This window comes from Saccopteryx leptura, chromosome 2 (genome assembly GCF_036850995.1).
Source record: "Saccopteryx leptura isolate mSacLep1 chromosome 2, mSacLep1_pri_phased_curated, whole genome shotgun sequence".
NCBI classification, from domain to species: Eukaryota; Metazoa; Chordata; class Mammalia; order Chiroptera; family Emballonuridae; genus Saccopteryx; species Saccopteryx leptura.
In genome coordinates, this window is record NC_089504.1 from 17474285 (window position 1) to 17496338 (window position 22054).

Here is a 22054-nt window from a genome sequence, read left to right on the forward strand (position 1 = left end):
TGACACAGTGAATGATAAAAATCATAGTAGTATTGACTACTACATGTAACAATAGTGATAAAACAGGCAAGAATAATAACAATCCACTGGGGTGGAGTGAAGTGTTCTCATTGTACATTAAATAAGAAATTGCAGCCCTGGCCTGTTAGTAGAGTATCGGCCTGGCATGTAGAAGTCCCAGGTTCGATTTCCAGTCAGCGCACACAGGAGAAGTGACCATCTGACTCTCCAACCCTCCCCCTCCCCCTTCTCTCTGTCTCTGCTCTTCTTTCACAGCCATGGCTTAAATGGTTTGAGCAAGTTGGCTCTGAGATAGCTCCATGGCCTCACCTCAGGTGCTAAAATAGCTCAGTTGCCGAGCAACAGAGCAGCAGCCCCAGATGGGCAGAGCATTGCCCTGTGGGGGCTTGCTGGTTGGATTCCTGTCCAGGTTCATATAAGAGTCTGTCTCTCTGCCTCCCTACCTCTCACTTAAAAAAAAATAAAAAGAAGAAGAAGAAATTGCAAACTGTGGCCTAGGGGAGCAGTGCAGCTCACCACCTGTCTTTTTTAGACCCTGGGTACTAAGATTGGTTCGTACACTTTTTTAATGGTTAGAGAAAAACAAAATGACAGAAGAATAGCATGTTGTGATCTAAGTATTCCAAATTCACAATTCCGTGTCCATAAATAAGACTGTCTTGGGACATATGTGTCCGTTCACTTAACATCTTGTCAGCGCTGCTTTTGAGCGGCAAAGGCAGAGTTGAGTAGGTGTAACCAAGACAGTACAGCCCCCAGAGCCTGGAATATTTCCTCTTGGGTCCTTCCCAGAGAAAGTTTGCTGGCCCCTGGATTAGTTCTTCCTGTCTTGCCCCTTGCCCGCATCTCTTTTAAGCTCAGTGCAGCCCCTCCCCTTGGCTGTGCGGGCTGTGCACTGGGGAGTTTGCAAGCTCTGGGGGTGCCCGGTAACCCCCAGGTGCGGCGTCTGCATCCTCTTCCGCAGGCCTGACGATAATCCTCCGTGTGAACGTGGGCTGACAGACAAGGATCTGCAACTCTGTGGGGAGCTGAAATAACTGTTTTCCTCAGAGCGTGCCACCTCCCCTCCCCCGTGCAAATGTACGTGCTCTTTGCAAAGTCCTAACAATTCAAATCATTAATGGCAGGGAATCTCACCCATTTTATTGCCATAGTTACCGAGATTGCAAGTTTAGATGCTGTATTAGCAGTAAGTGCACAGTAATAATAGAAATCAGGGAGGAGGGGTCAGAAAGGAATCTGGCTCCAGCTTCTTCTCCCTTCAGCATCCTGCAGGGCAAATATACCAAAGACAGTTTGCATTAAATTGCAAAGTTGGCAGTTTTCTATTAAAAAAAAAATCCAAATAATTGCTTTAAAATCTCCTGTCTTCCCCTGACTGGTTAACCCTCACGCGGCTCACCTCATCCTGAAACAATGAAAAAGAGGTTAAAAGAAAAATAAGTGGTCAGGGTTACCATGGAAACCAAAGTGGAAGGTAAGTGAAAGTCAATTTAAGGTTTAAATGCATATGAAACAGATGTATGTGTGCGGACATATTTGCATGTAGATACTCATCTCCCCCTCTCTCTACTCTCCACACTGTGTTCCTTCCAGGCCCCTTCTGGACACTCCCGAGCCAGGGAGGTTGTCCTGACAATTTCAAGCCCCAGTAATCTCTCTCTTCTGGAACTCCATTTGAAGTGCAGCCGGGATGCAGGAATTGACCTCTAAATATATACACTGCTTGGGTGTGTAAGAAATTGTAAGAACCTTCGAGACCATGGAGTACTCCATATGCTGTCATTCTGGATGTATAATGAATTAATTAATAGGAGAATAAATCGTTACGATGGCAAAAGCTCAATCAAAACATCCATTTCCCTACGCCAAGAAATAGCGGCTAATTATTGTTGCCACTACTTTCGAGCACAACGTGCCACCCTCCCCTATTGATTCTAAGGAGCAACTTAAGTAAGTGAGAAAGATGCAGAAAGGTGAGATGGAGGAGGCTGGGAACAGGAGAAACCTTAGCCCAGGAAAACAGGTCAAGGAGACTGCCGCTGGGACACAGAAAAGATGCTCAGAGATGTGTTTTGCTGAGTTGAGTTCTCAGAAGCCGGTCCTGGGACAGACCATATTATTGGGATTCAGAGAGTGAACACGGGTCAGAAGTGAAAATGATGGACCAGAGTTTATGTTTCACAAGGAATGACTTGCAGAGCTTCAAAGCTGTTCAGTATTAGAAAAGGCTCTCATGTGAGGTAGTGAGTCCCCCCAGCACAGGGAGCATTCAAGCTGACACTGACTATATTTATCTGGACATCATGAGATAAAAAGTATTGTGTGTATTTAATAAATTATAAAGAGGAAAGGAGAGTCTGCAGTGAGGGAGGTGGTGGCAGCAAGAAGGGGGGAGAAATATGCAGAACTGAGGGGAAGAAGCTAAAAGTGCAGCTCAGAGATTGAGCACCGAGAACTGCGTTTTGGGTTAATGACACTGTTACAGGAATGAGGGGCTATGGGAGGGTTTGAGGTACAAAGTGACATGGTCACTGATACGCTTTTAGAAGATTGCTCTATCGGCTCAGGTGGCAGGGACACATCCCTGCAATGTTCTGCAGAAGTCCGCTAGCACCGGAGATGGGGGCCTGGATTAAGGCCGAGGCAGCGGGAGGATGAAGAGCAGGACTCTTCGGGACATAGATCAAAGTGGGAGAGTCAGGCCATATCAGCCAGTCCTTCTAAGTTGGCCCCACTGACTGCCACTCCCATGCTTGCCCTCCTGAAGAACAGACCAGCCTCCCTTGCTTGCCAGAGCGGGCTCAGACTGTCAGCTGGGTTGCGAAGGTTGCAGTCACCTTGAGTGGATTCCCCACGCAGCTCCGCGAGGAGCAGAGCCTCCCCTCCGCTGCTCTGTCAGCTCCACTTTGCATCAAACCCGCTTTGTGTGTCACCAAGTTATTAAAGTTGTGGATGGCAGTGCTGTGTCAGGCAATGCTGTGCTCAAACTGGGTCAGCCAGGGCTGACTCTCCAGCAAGACGTGGGCTCCTGGTGTCCCCACATGCCAGCCCTGGTCAGAGGCACACCTTGGCCACCTCTCTCCAGCCTGCTTTGAGAGGAAGCCATAATAAGCGCGTAGCTTGGCCCTTCTATTCAGCAGCTCCAGGGGCGAATCATTCCAGACACAGTCATTGTTTGTGCTCACGGGGATGACTTGCTTTTTCAAGTCTCTTTTGAATCACTCCTTTTCATGATAGAACGGCGATAAGATGTGAAGAATCAGCCGTTTTGAAACCCAAGCATGCAGGGTTCCCCTCGGCCGCTCCAGGCAGCCCAGGCACACAAGGGGAAGAGAAAGGCATAGACAAGGAGAAGCATCTTCAAGAAAAGACACACAATGTCATTGTGGAGGGAATATTCATGCAGCAGGGGAGACACAGAGGTGGGGTTTGGGGTCAGAACGAGGAATAAATTCCCAGGGCACCTGTTCAAAGACAGAGGGGGCTACTTCAGTTCGTATTATTTTTCAGTTCAACCCAGTGCATACTTATTGCGCACCTACTATGTAGCAGTTGTGAGATGAACAACGCAAACAAACAAGATTCCTGTCCTCGTGAAGTTTATGTTCTAGCAGGGGGAGGAGGATAATACATGATAAGTACAGTAAATAATGAAATAATGTAAATGATATAGTATGACAGAAGGTAATGAAGTATAGAGGAAGAAGTAGAGGGAGAGATGGAGAGATACATGAGACAGAGAAGAGAAAGAGGAATTCCAGGGAATAGGGTGATATATTTTTAAAAGGGTGGCTAGGATTGGCCTCATTGACAAGATAATATTTAAACAAAGAAGAGAGGTTATGAGAGTGAACCAAGTGCGCTACCTCAGGGAAGTGTGCTCCGTGTGGAAGGGAGTTCCATCTAAAGGTCCTAAGACCGTGGTCGTGTGTCTGGCAGATTCAGGACCGAGCAAGGAGGACACTGAGGCTGGAGCCGCACGGGTGTCAGGAAGCACATTAAGGAATTCAGAGGAGCGTGGGGCCAAAGTCAGAGAGAGCCTTGTAGACCCATGTAGGGACTTCATCTTTTATCAAGAGTGCCATGAAAGCCATTGCCCAAGATCATGAGCTCCGAACATAAGCTAGAACATCACTGAGAATGAAGATTCTCGAATAGTGTTTCTCAACCACAGACTTTGCCTCCAAGGGGACACTTGGCAGTGTCGGAGGTCATTTTTGGTTGTCACAACTGGGGTAGGTATGTTACTAGCATCTGGTGGATAGAGGCCAGGGATGTTCTTAAACAGCCTACAATGCATGGGACAGCCCCCCACAGCAAAGAATTATGCAGTATGAACCCCCCAAATGATGACATTGAGAAGCCTTGCTCTAGAAGGAAGTCAGGCTTCAGCCGGCTTGCAGTCTTTAAGTCAAAGGTACCACCACTTTAAGGAGAACCCGGCAGTGCTAACTGATCCATTAGACACAGTAACAATAGTGCCTAAGGTCCATAACAACTTTAGGGAGCTACTTTATAAATGTTGTATTTTTTATATCAAAAGAAATAAATATATAATTGATCCTGGATTATTTTTATCTTTATACTAATGCAGTCATAAAATATACTTTTTATTTTTTGTAATTAAGGGAGGGACCTTTGAAGGCAAAGGTGCCTAGGGCCCCAGAAATCATGTTGGCCTCCTCTGACATTAGGCCTGGAACATGTCTGCCTTCCTCAGTCTTCCACCTGCAGTGTGTTCCATTCAATCGCGCCCTGTCATAGTAGCGGTCTGAGAGAGTCGAGTTCTAAACATAATTCACTACCAATTCAGGCAAATGGCAGTGGTTTTCACGGAATCACATTAGAACATTGTTTAAGCTAAACGGGTCTCTAGAGCTCCTCAACTGGTCTGCGCAAGCTCATTTTACAAAATAAGGAAAATGAGGCCCAGGCAAGGGAGTTGAACTGACTGAAACCATACAGCTAATTTGTACCAGAGTCAGAACGTGGGGGATTGTCTTAGGGTTCATCTTACTAGCTTTCATTTTTGTCTTCCATTTGACTTATAGTAATTTCTTCAGAATGACACATATGTTATTTTCTGGTTAAAAAAAAAAAACAACAAAAAATCCCTGACCCAAACCATTAATGCCATTCTGTGAGAAAGTGTTGGAGAGAAGACAACTCCTCTCTTGCCTATTTCTGGATGTAGAGACTGATGCTCAGGGCGTCCACATAACCTGTCCTGGATCCCACGGCCAACCAGGGGTGGAGCCGCAGACTCGAATTCAAGCCTTTGACTTTTCTCCCATGCCATCATTTTTAAAATTTTTCTTGATATGTCAGATGGTGTCCTTATCATACTTTGTGTTCACTAAATGCTTATTACATGACAAGTTTGACCATGTGTTCCACAGATTAAATCATGTTAACACATGGTTAACACCCGATACATAATAATCGGAAAGATGTTGGTCTTATTCACAAACGTATCAGCAAAGAACGGGGGATGGGAGGTATTGCAATTTTAAACAAAAATGTTCATTTTGTTTTTTAAAAAAATCTCATTACGGTTTAGTTTTTCTTCTCCCTGTCATTTTCATAAGTATGAGAAGATAAGTACAAAGATATAAAATGGAAGATGATAACGTGTCAAAACTCCAGATTGGGAATTGCTTCTTGAGAGAGCCAAATTTACCTGATTACTCTGCTGACGCTTGTCTTCCTGCCCTGGTTTGCTCTTGTCATTCAGTCTGGGGCCACTGAACCCTGTATCCAAACTCCAATCTACTGCGCACTTGGGGACAAGCCCTGAGCCCAGCCTACAGAAGTGTGAGCGGACCCAATCCGCACCGGAGGGCCTCAGCAGCTGGTCAGTCAGCCTGCTGGGCCGAGTCTGACCTGGTCCTGCACGCTGGGGTTGAAGTTCGGGTGTCCGTTGTCTAGGCTTCGCCTTAAGGCCTTGTTATAGAAACGGAGTTTTCATGCGTGTTCATTCATTCATTCATTCATTCATCACAAACTTAGAGTGAATACCTACCATCTGCCTTCATTTGCTGACTTCTTAATAAATATATGGAGGGAGTACTTGCTCTATTGTTAGGCATTGGGCTTGGTACTGAAACACTGAGCAAACAAGAGAGAGTCCAGTTCTCTAGAGACATTCACAATCTGAAACAATATGCAAAAAGTATGCCTGGAAGTAAATTGACAACTGCAAAATAGGGTCATTAGACCTGCAGCATATGTACAAAGTGCTCTGAGGACAGACAGTGGGGAATGGCTGGTTGTGTTTGGAGAAATGAGGGATGATTAGAAAAAGGCTTTGCAGAAGAAGCAAAAGGAAGAGTCATGGAAGACAAGTCAGGGAGTAAGTGCAAATACATTCCAAGTGGAGGAAACAGGCAGAGCGAAGTCAGCCTGCGTGAGGGCTGTGTCCCTTCTGAGAAAGGTAGACGGAATCCCCAGTACTGAGTGCATAGGACGGCATAGGCCATGGATTCAGGGTTTTGCACATATGATCTTGAGCCATCCTTTCAATTCTGAGATGACCTATTTCAGAGATAAAGAAGTGCGTACCATTGTGCTGAAGTGGCTGACTTACGGCTGCACAGCTTAGGAAGATGGAGCAGCAATTGGACGTCAGCCTGTCCATCTCCAGAGCCTCGTTCTTAGACCCTGCGCTCTGCACTGTGCTGCTTCCCCTTTCACTGCTGGGGACAGTGGGGTCTGAGGAGGTGACTTCCTTTGCTGTGGAGCCCATGGTTGAGACATGCAACATCTGAAACTAGGTCCATGTGCTTTCCACTACCTAACCTGTCATTCAGTGCAGGGATTTATTAAAGAGCTTTCGGTGCAGAGACAGGAGCGTTTTCCTCCTGCAAGTTAAAGACAAGAACGCAGCTCCTCAGCTCTTACTCTGGGCATTGTCCTTATGGTGCAAAACAGATACATCAATGCAGATTACCCCCTGATTCCTTTGCATCATAAAAGGAAAAAGAAATACCCAGCTAGAAGGGTTTCAGGGGAAAATGAAAGGGAAAGACAAATAATGAGCTGATGGAAGAAGGATTCAGAGGTCCCTTGAGAAGAAATGGGGAAAATAAAGGCAATGGATTTTCCGTTGAAGCCGAGAAAGCCCTGGGGAGTTAGGGAAAGGGTAGGCGGGAGCAAGGGCCCTACAAGATGTAAGAAATAAAAAGGACAGCGAAGCCTGCTCTGGTGTGGCAAAGCAAACAGAGCCCACATCAGTAAAGACAGCTTGGTCGGAAACCCACAGAGGAGGAGCGGGAGGGGAATTGTGAGAAATTAATGGAGGGAAAAGTAAAGAGCTGAGACTAAGAGTCCCAGCGGTGCTGGAGCGCACATCCCAGTAGGGGGAGAAATGCACGGCTGAGAAAGGCGCAGCCCGAGAAGCAGTGTTGGGACTCAAAGGGGAAAAGCTAAGCGGCTTAGAAAAGACGCCGTGAAGGGTGAAAATGGAATGACAGATACAGAGACATCACAATGCAGAGTAGGGGACGTAGACTACAAATAGGAAGCAGAGCGTGTGGGCTCTGAGTGACAAACAAGGGGCGATGATTGGAGCCTAAGAAGGAAGGCAGTGTGGACTGAGCGACTGGAAGTGATTCATGAAAGGAGCAAGGGTCGGTTGCTAACACTTATTGATCATCTGTACTGTGCTCAGAATTTTACATAAGGTCCGTTATTTAATCCTCCTAACAGCCCTGTGTTGTTAGCATAGGTGGCCGTGTATTTCAGATCCAGTAGAAATTGTGTCTTGACTAAGGTCACACCTCTAGTACTGCCCCTGTGTCCAGACACACTCCTTTTCCCATGCGTCAGCCTGCCCCCGTCAGGGTTGGTGCGTCACACACTGCTCCGCAGAGCAGGGAGGGCAAGGTAAGCTGGGAAATTCTACTTAACCTACTCTTTTCTGTTGAAATACAACCGATGGAATGTTATATCAAGTGATTTGCATAGTCCCTGGAACACAAAGATTGCTCGGTAAGTGTTGGTTTCCACAATTTCACCGAGTCATAAATTGGACCTGGAAAATGGATATGATTTATGTGTGAGCAAGAAAAGTTATTCTAAAACCTGGAGGGAAAACATGCTATAATTTTTGATCTTTTGGCTGCTGAGGGCTGATCATAAAGCATCTCTTCTCAACTGCATGCTTAGTGACGTCATTCTGGCTTACTGAAATTAGCCAGGGTGGAAATATTTACACCATAAAAATCGGCAAAGCCATGGTACATGTACACAATGGAATACTATGGGGCCATGAAAAAGAAGGAAATCTTATCTTTTGCGACAACATGAATGGACCTGGAAACTATTATGTTAAGTGAAATAAGTCAGGCAGAGAAAGAAAAAATATCATATGACCTCACTCATTTGAGGAATCCAATGAACAATAGAAATTGAGGAACGGAATAGAGACAGAGGTGGGATCAAGGGGACCAGAGGGAAAGAGGACAGAGGGAAAGGGGATGAGAGGAAGGGATCAGAAAAGGGAAAGAGATTGGTGAAATCACACACACATAACAAGCCATTATAGAGAGCAAAACAGCTAATCCTGGAGGAAAAGGGGGAGAATGTTGGGGGGAGGGGGGAAAGGAGGATGTTGTGGGGAACACAGGGGAGGGAGGGGTGTATTTGGGGACACTAGAATCTATGTAAACACAATAAATTAACATTAAAAAAAAGCAGCAAACAGTATCAACTTTCTACTCCCCTCCACTGACCCTGAAGAGCTGGTTGTTAAACATTCACCAGCACATCAACGAATATTCCCCATCTAGGGGAAGATGTATGATCTCAGTTATACAATAGAAAAGAATAAACATAATGTATTTTTAAATTCAATTTCCACAAAAATATACTCGTAGAAACGACTTTCTTGAAACAGTCTAACAGACTTATCTGGAAGAAGATGTTTAACTGTCTTAGGGAAGGCGAGGCATTGGGAAGTGGCTAGGCATAAAAGTCCACGTTTAAAACTGGAATCAGACAGAAGCTTTGCAGACACATGTTACCATTCTGAAGCACAACGTTGATTTTTAAGAGTAGCTTCTGGAAAATAAATGCCTCAGGATTTAAATCCTGGCTTTGCCACTTAGCAGCCGTGGGATCCTAGGCCAGTTAGCTAATTTCTCTGTTGCAATTTTATCCGTACAACGAGGACAATGATAGTGTTCCTCCAAGGAAGTCAGTAGGACTCTCTGAAGCAATGGGGTCAAGAGAGTCACACGATGTGTGGGACAGAGAGTCTACTCACGACACGGTGGCTTCCAGAGCTGGACCGAACCAGGAACTGGGCCCAGACAATTCCTATGATATACGTGCGAGTGAGCATAGAAATGACAAGAGAGGAAACAGTGCTCCCTCTTCGGGTCACTATAGCCTAATAGCTGAAATTAATTTGTCAAATGCAGAGGTATTCGACCAGCACCTATAGGAGATGCTTAAACTTCTCTAAGAGCAGGAGAAGACTGAGAATGGATTAAGTTCTCGGTTTCCTTCCTATTGGAAAAAGGTGGATGGTCCCAATCAGTGCTTCTCAAATCTGCTGGATTATCAGAATCACCCAGGGACATTTAAATATATATATATATATACTTTCTGTCCCTAACTCAGAAAAGTGTCTCAATGACACCTCTCTCTTTTCCAATGCTCCTTCTCCCCGGGATATGTTGGTGACCGGCCAGGTGTGATGACCGTTGAACTACACCTCAGCTTTGTATCTATAAATCAAAGCTACATGTATTTCACATCCAGGGGGATGTTTCTCCTGTACCAACCCCTGCACTGGCATGTAGGGCCACTGACAATCAAGGCCAAACCCTGTCTAGGGAATCACTGTTTGCAGGGAAGTCCGTTCTAGCACTGGTCTGATCTGGTTCCCATGAGAACTCTGACATGTGCTGAATCTATGTCTGTCCTCCTTCACACCTATCTCTGTCACCTTAGTGTTATCTCACACGGTCAAGCCAAGTTTATGTAGAGTGTAAGGCAGCACAAAGCGTGGCATCCTGGGGGTGCCTGGCAAATACCCAGGGAAGCCTTATCAGCCAGAAATCTTACTGGAGGTCAATATCAACAATCAAAAGAGCTGCTGAGTTGGACCCATATTGGCTTATCTTTAAATCTCAGGAGCTTTGAGGTATGTGATTAAACCCCAGACAAACAAAGGAAAAGGTGACAATGTAGTCATTTGCAGAGGAAGCAAAGAGAATATGTAGCTCAGGAAGAGGAGGAGGTTAAAAAAAAAGGAAGGAAGGAAGGAAGAGAAAGAAAAAGAAAGAAAGGGAAGAAGAGAGGGAGGGAGGGAAGAAGGGAGGGAAGGAGGGAGGAAGGAAGGAAGGAAAGAAGAAAAGGGAGTGAAAGAGTGAGAGAGAGAAAAAGGAAGAATGGAAGGAAAGAAGGAAAGAAGGAAAGAAAAAAGGAAGGAAGAAAGGAAGAAAGGAAGGAAGGAAGGAAGGAAGGAAGGAAGGAAGGAAGGAAGGAAGGGAGGGAGGGAGGAGGGGAGGAAGGAAGGAAGGAAGGAAGGAAGGAAGGAAGGAAGGAAGGAAGGAAGGAAGGAAGGAAAAGAGAAAGGAAGGAGAAAATAAAGAGAAAGAAAAAAAAAGAGAGAGAAATAAAGAATAAAAGAAAGAAAGAGAGAGAAAGAAAGAAAGAAAGAAAGAAAGAAAGAAGAAAGAAAGAAAGAAAGAAAGAAAGAAAGAAAGAAAGAAAGAAAGAAAGAAAGAAAGAAAGAAAGAAAGAAAGAAAGAAAGAAAGAAAGAAAAAGCCTGACCTGTGGTGGTGCAGTGAATAAAGCGTCGACCTGGAACACTGAGGTCACCTATCCAAAACCCTGGGCTTTTCTGGTCAAGGCGCATACAGGAGTTGATGCTTCCTGCTCCTCCCCCTTTCTCTCTCTCTCTCTAAAAATGAATAAATAAAGTCTTTTAAAAAAAGAAAGAGAAAGAAAGAAGGAAAGGAAAGGAAAGGAAAGGAAAGGAAAGGAAAGGAAAGGAAAGGAAAGGAAAGGAAAGGAAAGAAAAGGAAAAAGAAAAGAATGAAAAAGATACACACACAAGAGCCCACAAGTACTTACTAAAATCTAAGCAGACCTGTCCCATTGTCCTCTGGGTCATACATTCTAGGGCAACTTTAGAGGATCGAGGAGAGGAGGACTTGTAGCCTCCTAGGAAGTGAATGATGGCATGGGAATTACAGCCAATCCCACTCTCCTCTTCACACCCTCTAGGAGACTAAGAGGAATACGTGTATATTTTTTCTTTTTTCAAGATATGTTTATCCCCCCTTTTATAAGCACTGGCCTAGATTGTGTCTCTTTCCTTCTACTGTTTGGCCAAATCCAACTGGAGACATGATGAGCCTGAGTCTTTGCTAGGAGATAAACAAGAATAAAAAACAAAGCTGGCCTGACCAGGCGGTGGCGCAGTGGATAGAGCGTTGGACTGGGATGCGGAAGGACCCAGATTCGAGACCCTGAGGTCACCAGCTTGAGTGCGGGCTCATCTGGCTTGAGGAAAAAAAAAAAAAAAAAAAAAAAAAAAAAGCTCACCAGCTTGGACCCAAGGTTGCTGGCTCGAGCAAGGGGTTACTCAGTCTGCTGAAGGCCCACGGTCAAGGCACATATGAGAAAGCAATCAATGAACAACTAAGGTCTCGCAATGAAAAACTAAGGATTGATGCTTCTCATCTCTCTCTGTTCCTGTCTGTCTATCCCTCTCTCTGTCCCTGTTAAAACAAAATAACAAAAAAAAAACAAAAACAAACAAAAAAACAAAGCTGTGCACATTAGACTTTACATTCCGAAGGGCCTCCTGTCTCTTCCACTCGGGGTCTTTGCTCAAATTAAATTACCTTCTGCCTGTTGTCAGCCAGTGTGCTCTGTATACCTAGTGCCGGCACTATTGAGATGAATGAGTAGAGCCCACATGGTAGGGTCAGTCCACAGGAGACATCACTGTTGCTACCTTCTCTCAACAAGGAGCAGATTTTTTTTTTTGTGTGTGTGTGTGTGTGTGTGTGTGTGTGTATTTTTCTGAAGCTGGAAACTGGGAGAGACAGTCAGACAGACTCCCGCATGCGCCCGACCGGGATCCACCCGGCACGCCCACCAGGGGGCGACGCTCTGCCCACCAGGGGGCGATGCTCTGTCCCTCCAGGGCATCGCTCTGTCGCGACCAGACCAGAGCCACTCTAGCACCTGGGGCAGAGGCCAAGGAGCCATCCCCAGCGCCCGGGCCATCTTTGCTCCAATGGAGCCTCGCTGCAGGAGGGGAAGAGAGAGACAGAGAGGAAGGAGAGGGGGAGGGGTGGAGAAGCAGATGGGCGTTTCTCCTGTGTACCCTGGCCGGGAATCGAACCCGGGACTTCTGCACGCCAGGCCGACGCTCTACCACTGAGCCAACCGGCCAGGGCCAACAAGGAGCAGATTATTTTCTGGCCCTGTATGCCCCATTCCATGCTTTACAGGATGGAGCTGAAATGAGCCAAGATTCCTAAGGCCTCCTGATCTCTTAGTTCCTTCTGAAACAAGACCAGGAATCTCTTTGACATTCATTGAGGCAATTGAGGGTATGGCCTCCAGGTCCAGCTTTGACTCCAGTCTTTCTGCCTTCCATCCGTCTACCACACCAGCCCCTGAGTCACAGAACCAAAGCTCATTTCTGATCTCATCGCTTCAGTAGAGAGCTTCGCCATCTCCCAATACCTTAAGATAAGTCAAGGCTCTCTGAGATCTGGGCCCCCCACTGTTTTTCCAGCGTATTCTTGTCTTTATCTCCTTTATTCTTTCATCATTGAAAGTAATTATAATCATGAGGATCACTTACTGAGGGCATACTATGTGACAGTATGCCAATCACGTTCTAGTTGTCATATCCATTTATTTTATCCCGTTGTCATTCTCTGAGGCAAGCAGCTGCATGGGGCCCATTTTCCCAGGTATAATGATAAAAGTAGGAACAGAGGAGGTAAGCAACCTGCCCTGCTCACACAGCTTCTATGTAGTAGATCTGGCACTCCGGTCTGCCTGTCACCAAACCCTAGACTCTTAATCAGAAATCTTCACCTCCTGTGTATCACACTACAATGTGACCACAAGGTCACATATTTGTCTCTTTTTCTCAACCAAATAGTCACCAGAATAAAAATAATACTTTTTTTTTATTGTTTTGATCCCAAGCTGGAACAAAACTGTGGCAGACACTCAGAAAATGCCCTCCATATTGTATTATATTATGTTCTATCTCCTAGTGGTAGACAGAGGCATGGTTAGAACTAGGGTCTAGCTGCAGACTAGTTCAAATCATGCTTCTGTGCCCTGCGGACTGGTAATGAACTAGGGCCGAATGGTTAGCTGCTCTGTGCCTTCCTGTCCTACCTGGATGATGGGGTTCGAGTGAGGCGTAAATGAGCACTTGGAAGAACGTAGGACACAGAGGAGGTTGTCCACGAACGACAGCCCTGATCGTCAGCCGGCTGCCAGATGACCCACAGCACTGCGCGTTCAGTTTAGAAACGTACCCGTCACGCTGCTCCCTCTCTTTGCTCTGCGGGAACTTGACCCTCCTGAGTGGGGAGGTCATGCTTTGTCAAGGTTTGTGCACCATTCCCCTTAAGGGCCTGCTGCACAGTGTGAGCTCAGCCAAGGGTTTTTTTCTTCTATTTTTTCTTCTTTTTATATACTTCTATTTAGACAATTAATTTTAACGGAGTGACACTGGTCAACTAGAGCACATAGATTTAGAGAAAACATCTCCAGATCATTTTGACGTTCGATTATGTTGTATACCCATCACCCAAAGTCAAATTGTCCTCCATCAACCTTCATTTGGTTTTCTTTATGCCCCTCCCCTCCCACCACCCCCTCCTTCTCCTCCCTTACCCTCCCCCGGTACCCACCGTACTCTTATCTATGTTCATGAGTCTCAATTTTGTGTCCCACCTATGTATGGAATCATACAGTTCTTAGTTTTTTCTGATGTACTTATTTCACTCATTATAATGTTAACAAGGTCCATCCATGTTGTTGTCGTAAATGATCCTATGTCATCTTTTCTAACGGCTGATAGCCAAAGTAATCCTAAGGGGAAAAAAATGAAGCTGGGGGTATTACAATACCTGGATTCAAATTATACTACAGAGCCACAATAATCAAAACAGCATGGTATTGGCAGAAAAATAGACACTCAGTCCAATGGAACAGTATCAAGAACCCAGAAATAAAACCCCATGTATATGGTCAAAGCATCTTTGATAAAGGAGCCAAAAACTCACAATGGAGAAAAGAAAGCCTCTTCAATAAATGGTGCTGGGAAAACTGGACAGCCACATGCAAAAGAATAAAATTCGACTACGGTTTGTCTCTTTGTACAAATAATAAAAAATGGATAAAAGACCTAAATATGATATAAAATCTGAAACAATAAAATACATAGAAGAAAACATAGGTACTAAACTCATGGACCTTGGGCATAGAGAACATTTTATGAATTAGACCCAAAAGGCAAGGGAAGTGAAGGCAAAGATAAATGAATGGGACTACATCAGACTAAGAAGCTTTTGCACAGCAAAAGAAACTGATAACAAAACAAACAGCCAATTAAATGGGAGATGATATTTCAAACAACAGCACGGATTAGGAGCTAATATCCAAAATATACATATATAAAGAACTCACAAAACTTAACAACAAACAAGCAAACAATCCAATAAAAAAAATGAGAAGCAACATAAACAGACACTTTAGCCAAGGTTTTTGAATAAATGGGCACGGTATTCCGGAGTGATGTCAGTTCTGCCAGCCAGGCTGTGGAGGACAAAGGGGTTAGTGGGGGGATTCTCACTTGCCCCCTCCAGCTTGCAGGCCTGCCTGAGCAGCAGGGTACTGCTTCCTGATGTCCCATTCGGCACCGGCTCAGCAGCTAGTTTCTAAAGCTGACCACGTGTCAGACCGTGCGGGGACCAGGTGCCAGGCACTGTGCTGAGGGGCTTACACGCGTCACCCCGTTTTATGTAAGCACAGCACATTTCACCCAGTGCCATGAGGGAAAGTGGTGAACAGCGCAGATGAACTGCATGCCTCCTGGAGGTCCCAGGGGGCGGGACCTCTGTGTGCATTCCCTTAGCGTTTCCTTCCTCCCCGAAGCTCCGCCAGAAGAAGAAAAAGCCTGTGCAGGAGGCATCTCCAGGAATGGTGCCCCCCCCAGGACAAACACTCCCTGCTCCAGGCTGGCCCACAGTCCCTGCAGAGGAACGGGCAGGTCTGTCTCCAGTTGCCCTTCTGGATAAGCCTTTATTTCCCAACCAGACACCTGTAAAGCCACAACTCTCAAGGCTGCTTCCGTATCACAGGTGAAATGGTGGACCAGCTCGCATGCATATTTGGCTGATTTGGGCTTCATTTAAATATTCCTGTCTATATATCTGTCAACAGAGCTGTCATACAGTAAAATGAAATACTTGGGGGAGTAATCAGCCCCATCGTTGGAGTTTTGAGCATCATCTGAACAATCATGTATAAAAGATTTTTTGAGGGCAAAATCTGGGAGCCCAGCCTTTGGAATTGGGCCCGCAGGGGTTCCAGCCTTACACCTTACCAACTGAAACTTACTAGCTAAGTGATGTGAAAGAATCGGTTCCATCTCCCCAAACCCCAGTTTCCTCCTCTGCCCACTGGCGATGATGACACCCGTCTCGCGGGGTTTCGGGAACATGAAATGGGGCGATGCAGGTCAGATACCCAGTGTCGTGCCTTGTGTGTCATAACTGCTCAAAGACTTCTTTGTTAGTATAAATGGAATTAATATATTTTCATTAGGATGGGTTTTATTCTTACTGTTTTGTGGTAATAGAAGGAAGTCCTACTCTGGATAGAACATTAAGCAAAAGCTTCTAAAATAATCCCACATACACACACACACACGCACAAATTTTGACCACAGCAGTGAAACTCTTATTAAAAAACACCAAATATAAAAGAGTCAAGTAAAACTGCACCAGTTAATGCCTCTCTTGTTTCCCTACCCCCTTCCCTCCATCTCGGTCCTTTCTTCTTATTATTAGCAACCGTGGTAGTCTTTATTCTTAGCGTTTCACTACTGCTGCTAGCACTGTCTTGTTTATACACTGTTAGCAGTGTGCAGTGGGAACAGGCACATCTGGCTGGAATCCAGGCCAGGCCTCTCACTGACCCTGCGACCTTGGGCACAACAGGAGACTAGCTGAGGGACCCCAGGGAGCCCAGGCCTAAGTCTGCCAAACTAATGTGCTCGTCCTAGAGAATTCTTCCGAAGACGTATATTTTTTTGTGTGACGTTTCACATTCTATCTTTGCTGCTCAACTGGCATCTCCTTGAGGGCAGGTGGTGGTTGTCTCTTCTCTGTGTACCTTTTCACCCTCTGCTGTAACACTGTGCATTCGCTCAATGCCCTCTGGCTGCTGTCTCCATAGCGACCGGTTTCTAAGCGATGGAGCCTATTTAACTGAAGTGTCTACTCCAGGGAATCAAAACTGCCCTGTCAAGAATCTTTAACATGTGGCCATAAAAATAGGGGAAGGAGAAGTTACATAACCCTGTTACACAACCGGCAACAATTCTGCTGCCAGTGACTCGTTCCCTTCATGGGGGTAACTCCCTGATGTTGTAACCTCCCAGAATGCCTCCCTGTTTTTTGAAAGGGAGGGTGGGGTCACTGCAATTCCCGGAAAGTTTCAAAACCAAAACAAATAATCAGTCACATTACTTTAAGCCTGAGTTATAACTTCCAACAAGTTCATAGCTACAGGAGGATGAGAACTTGGACTCCAGTCCCAGGCCCTGCAGCCCAGTGGACTTAATGCTGAGAAATTACCTAAGCTTTCATTCTGATTGTGTCCTCCCCGTTTCTTAACAAAAGCACACACACACACACACACACACTCACACACTCACAAAAATAGTATTTTAAAATGATCACTAAATGCCTTGCACTTTGCTTGTATTGCCTCATTAACTATACGATCCTTCACTGAAAGATGAGCTGACCGAGACACAGTTTTGATGAACAGCTTTGCCAGGGTCAACTGGTGCCAATTAACTCTTGGCATCTACACAATTTCTAGCTATCTCTCCTAGTTTGTCTCTTTCTACCACCCTGTGCTAGAGCTACACTCTTCTGCTCACAGTTTCCCAGACTTATTCTTCACATCCAAGCCTCTGCTTTGTCTGAGAGTTCCCTCCCTCATTCTCTACCATGGTCCACCTGCAAGAGCTCTTCTGTTCATATTTCCAGCTCAAATAGCACCTCCTCCGTAAAGCCTTCCCTGACTGCTTCTAGACAGAACAAATGCCCTCCCATGTCAACATAACAGTTTCTATGCATATGTGCATGTGCCGATTATTTGTTGACACATCCCTCACCAAACTGAGTCCTGGAGCGGGTCTTCGTTATTTGTGTTGGTGACATCGTGGATCTTGCCGGGTGCTCACAGCAGGGTAGCTCTTCCGTAAAGTTGGGACGGAGGGATGAGGGAGGTGATGAAAACTCACAAGGAGAAAAAAAAAGGAAAGGGAGGGCTTTACTTCAGTTATGTAAACTGCCAGCAAATCTGAGAAGTAGGTATTCGTGTCCTCGCTTCACAGCTGAGGCAAACGAGACAGACACCGAAACTTGGCATCATCTGGTCCCCATGCTTGTGTTCTTTCCAAGACATTAGACAAGGAAAAGGCCCGTTCTTCAGGGGGAGCCAAAGGCATTGCCACATGCAGACACAGTTAATGGAGTTCACCGATAAGGGATGGAAAAGAGAGAAGGGAAGAAGAGCATCAAAAGAAAAAAGTAAGGATAATGGCATACTGTCAGTGCAAGGCAGAAAGGGGCATGTGGCGTCCTAGGCAAGAACCCATGTAATGCCAATTAGAACTTGCAAAGGAAGGAAGAAGGTGGTGACATTTAGGCAGGTTAGAATGGTGCCAGAATTGAACCCCAGATATTTGGACGAGTTTTCTTCAGAACTGTTTCAGGAGCCACAAGAGGGTGGAGGGCAAAGCCAGGGCCCTGCAGCAGGCCAAGGAGGAAGGACGATTTAGAGACAGATGTCACAGCTCGGGAAGGGGCTGGCCTGACCTCACTGCTTGAGAAGGGAAGTGCCTGAGGGGGGGGGGGTCTGGCAGCCTGGCCACGAAGTACATTCTCCGTGGCTGTTTGCAGTGGCATATGGGTGAGGGAGGACAGCAGCCCCGCAGTGATAGAAGGGATCATTGCAGATGGCATTTTAAGAAAGAGAGCAGGAAGGGAGGAGGGACCAGAGGTCTCTGCTGATACCAACCGCCAATTATGAAATGTATGCGGAGTGTTTCCTCTCAGCTGGTGAGAATTCGCAGATGGTGAGAGGCACGGGGGCTTGAACGGCGCCTCCACAGTGAACTATTCCGGAGCCTGGGAGATACCACTTTAAATGTCAAGTGTGGGGAAAGGGAAGGGTAACTGCAAGCATGGCAGCATGAGAATGTTCTTGAGTGTAGGCACGCTGTAGCTCTCCCCTGAAGGTAATTCAGATTAGCCAAGTAACGCATGGCTGAAATGTAGAAGAGTCTTGTAAAGATGACATGTGGATTAATGTAGAAGGTTTTAGAAGGTTTTAAATGTGTAGGCAAGATGGGAGGTGCTCATGGGATCATACGGTTGAACAGAGCAGGAACCTTTCCTTCAAGTAGTTTTTAATTCTGTATGTATCCATTTTCCCATTTATATAGCACTTTCTTATATTTTGTGACTCCCCCGATCCATTTGATTCTCCCAGATGTCATAGAAGTGGCTCCATAAACCACGCACCCATGAACAAAAACATAGTGACCAAGAGACAAAAGGTCAAGGGACTGGTTTTTAAACAGAGAGTGGTAGGGCCAACTCACCATCCAATGGTCTTCACTCCTGCTTCCAAAGTCTTTCATCTACCGCTCAGTTTGGTTGACAGATAGATATTTTCCAAAAATGAGGGAGCCTGGGAAAATGATAAATGCATAAATAAACCACTACTTAATTATTGAGTCTCCTGAGCCCTGGCCGGTTGGCTCAGTGGTAGAGTGTCGGCCTGGCGTGCAGGAGTCCCAGGTTCGATTCCTAGCCAGGGCACACAGGAGAAGCGCCCATCTACTTCTCCACCCCTCCCCCTCTCTTTCCTCTCTGTCTCTCTCTTCCCCTCCAGCAGCCGAGGCTCCATTGGAACAAAGTTGGCCCTGGCACTGAGGATGGCTCTGTGGCCTCTGCCTCAGGCGCTAGAATGGCTCTGGTTGCAACAGAGCAATGGCCCAGATGGGTGGAGCATCGCCCCCTGGTGGGCATGCCAGGTGGATCCCGGTCGGGCGCATGCGGGAGTCTGTCTAACTACCTCCTGGTTTCCAATTCCAGAAAAATACAAAAAAAAAAAATTTTTTTTTGAGTCTCCTGTTTTCACACAGTGTCAAGATTTGTTAAATGCTAGAACCCCATATCGAGGATACTGGAGCATCCATATGATGGAGTTACACGTCTCATCACAGACTAGAATTGCTGGAAAGGATATTTGCTCCAACCCCTGCATCGTATAGACAAGGAAGCAGTGCTGGACAGGCAAGCATGCTAGAATGTCAAGCTTGCCTGACCCTCAGTGGCCATTTGGTCCACTGCTTTTCCATAGGCAATTTTTCTCCCAGCATTTTCAAATCTGTGTTTACAACTGCATACTGCCTGTGTTGTTTATTTTTTTCTTTGTGTTTTTAAAGCCCACATTTGTTGATTATTTTTTGGAGATGAAAGAGAGAGGGAAGAGAGAGATGAGAAGCATCAACTCATAGTTGCTTCACTTTAGCTGTTCATTGATTGCTTCACATATGTACCTTGACTGGGGGGGGGGTGTCAAGCAGAACTGGTAACCCCCTTATCAAGACAGCAACCTTGGGTTCAAGCCAGCGACCCACATTTTGAACTTATATATTTTTAGGGGATTATATTCCTTATTATTCACAAAAGCTATCATAAATAGAAATTAATCATAACATCTATACCTTGTCATTAAAAGTAATATGCACATCTGTTAACCACATAAATTGTCCATTCACCCACATACCACACTCTGGACAATGCTGACCCAGTCCCAGAGTCCCACTTTACAGAGACCGACGTAGGTCCAGAGAGAAGCTCAGAACCACCTCACCCCCACCCCTGCTCACTCCCTCATCTCAGCAGCTACTACTCCAGCAACTGACAAAGATGTTCCCCTCTCCTTGGGAGGCTGAGTTCTCTGACCTGGGCCAACATTCAGGCCACAGCCCGTCCGGCCGAAGATGACGTGCACAGAGGACTCAGCAGGACCCAGCACTGAGCAGAACAGCTGGGCATTCACCCCTTGCCGTTCATCTCCAAAGGTTCTCTTGGCAAGTAGGAACTTTCTCCAGTAGGTATTTCCCACTGAGGGGCAGTCAGGCACCTCCGGAAGACTCAGGGCCTCAAACGTAATGATCAGAGCTCCTGAAGATCAACTTTGAATGCTCACAGCCCCAACGCCCCCCAACAGTACTGAAAAACAGGCTCCCGGGAAGAGACTGACAAGCAGGCCTTTACACAAGGGATCCTGGTGTTTCCCAGAGAAGACCATTTCCATTAGCAAAAGTGGAGTTGATAGGTTTTGTTTTGAAATGGAAAGTCAGAAAAAAATAAAATTGGCAGCAGAACTAGGAGAATTCAGGGCAGACCAAGACACTTTTTCTGGTCGAAGTTGATGCCAGGTCTCAGCTACCCTGGAGCATAAAGAAGTGAAACTGGTGACACACTAGAAAGAACTAGGAGAACTAAACAATTGCTGTGGTCACAGCATCTAAATCAGGGGTCCCCAAACTTTTTACACAGGGGGCCAGTTCACTGTCCCTCAGACCGTTGGAGGGCCGGACTATAAAAAAAACTATGAACAAATTCCTATGCACACTGCACATATCTTATTTTAAAGTAAAAAAACAAAACGGGAACAAATACAATATTTAAAATAAAGAACTCTGACCACCAATGAAAGAGGTACCCTTCCAGAAGTGCAGCGGGGGCCGGATAAATGGCCTCAGGGGGCCGCATGTGGCCCGCGGGCCGTAGTTTGGGGACCCCTGATCTAAATGAATATCAGAATTTCAGAATCGAATAGGCCAGCTCTGCTCTCCCAATAAATCAGACCTGCTGAGATTGAGAAACAATTTTACAATGTTGAAAGAAAGAAATGATCTGACCAATGGGTTGCCTCCTTTCCTTTAACTAAAAGAATGACCTACCCCATTCTGTTAAGAACCTGAGCAATACATTTCAAGGAAAGACTAGTAACCAGAGTAAACATGGGGTGTGATCCTCTGTTTTCTATTATAACTGCTGTTCCCAGGCCTGCCTGTGCATTAAAATGACTTGGGGAATATTGCAAAATCCAGATTCCTTGGACTCAACCTCTGACAGTAAATCAGAATTTTCCAGCAATAAGGGTCATAAACATATCTAGAAAAAGAGGCAGACAGATACAGCATAATTAAGGTCAAGTGATTCTTAAGCACAGCACTTTAAAAAGTCAGAGTTGGTAAACTTTATCCTCTTGATGTAGTATTTCCACTGTTAATTGTTTCATTGAAATCCTCTTAAATGTAAGTTGCCTGGAGTCCATGTTGAAAATAGACTGGGTAAAAATGAAGGTTGGGGGAAGAAGCTAGACAAAGACAAAGCGGATGAGAGAGAGAGAAAGAGGAAGAGGGAGAGAGAGCTCACACGGAAGCTAGCTTGATCGAACTTCAGGATCTTGGAACAGAGATGGCTCTCTAGCCTTTGGAGAGAGACTTCTGTTATCGTCTAAGAAATGAAGTGACAGATAGCACCTCTGGGGATTTTGTGAGGAGTTCAGAGCCTCGGAAACTGTCCCTTCATTTCTTTATCTGTACAGTACCTCCCAGGAAATCCCTCAAGGAGGAAGACGGTTCATTCCTTTTTGTGAAGGTGGGAAGACCCCCAAGAAAGGGTCTAAAGAGAAAGATGAGAGGGA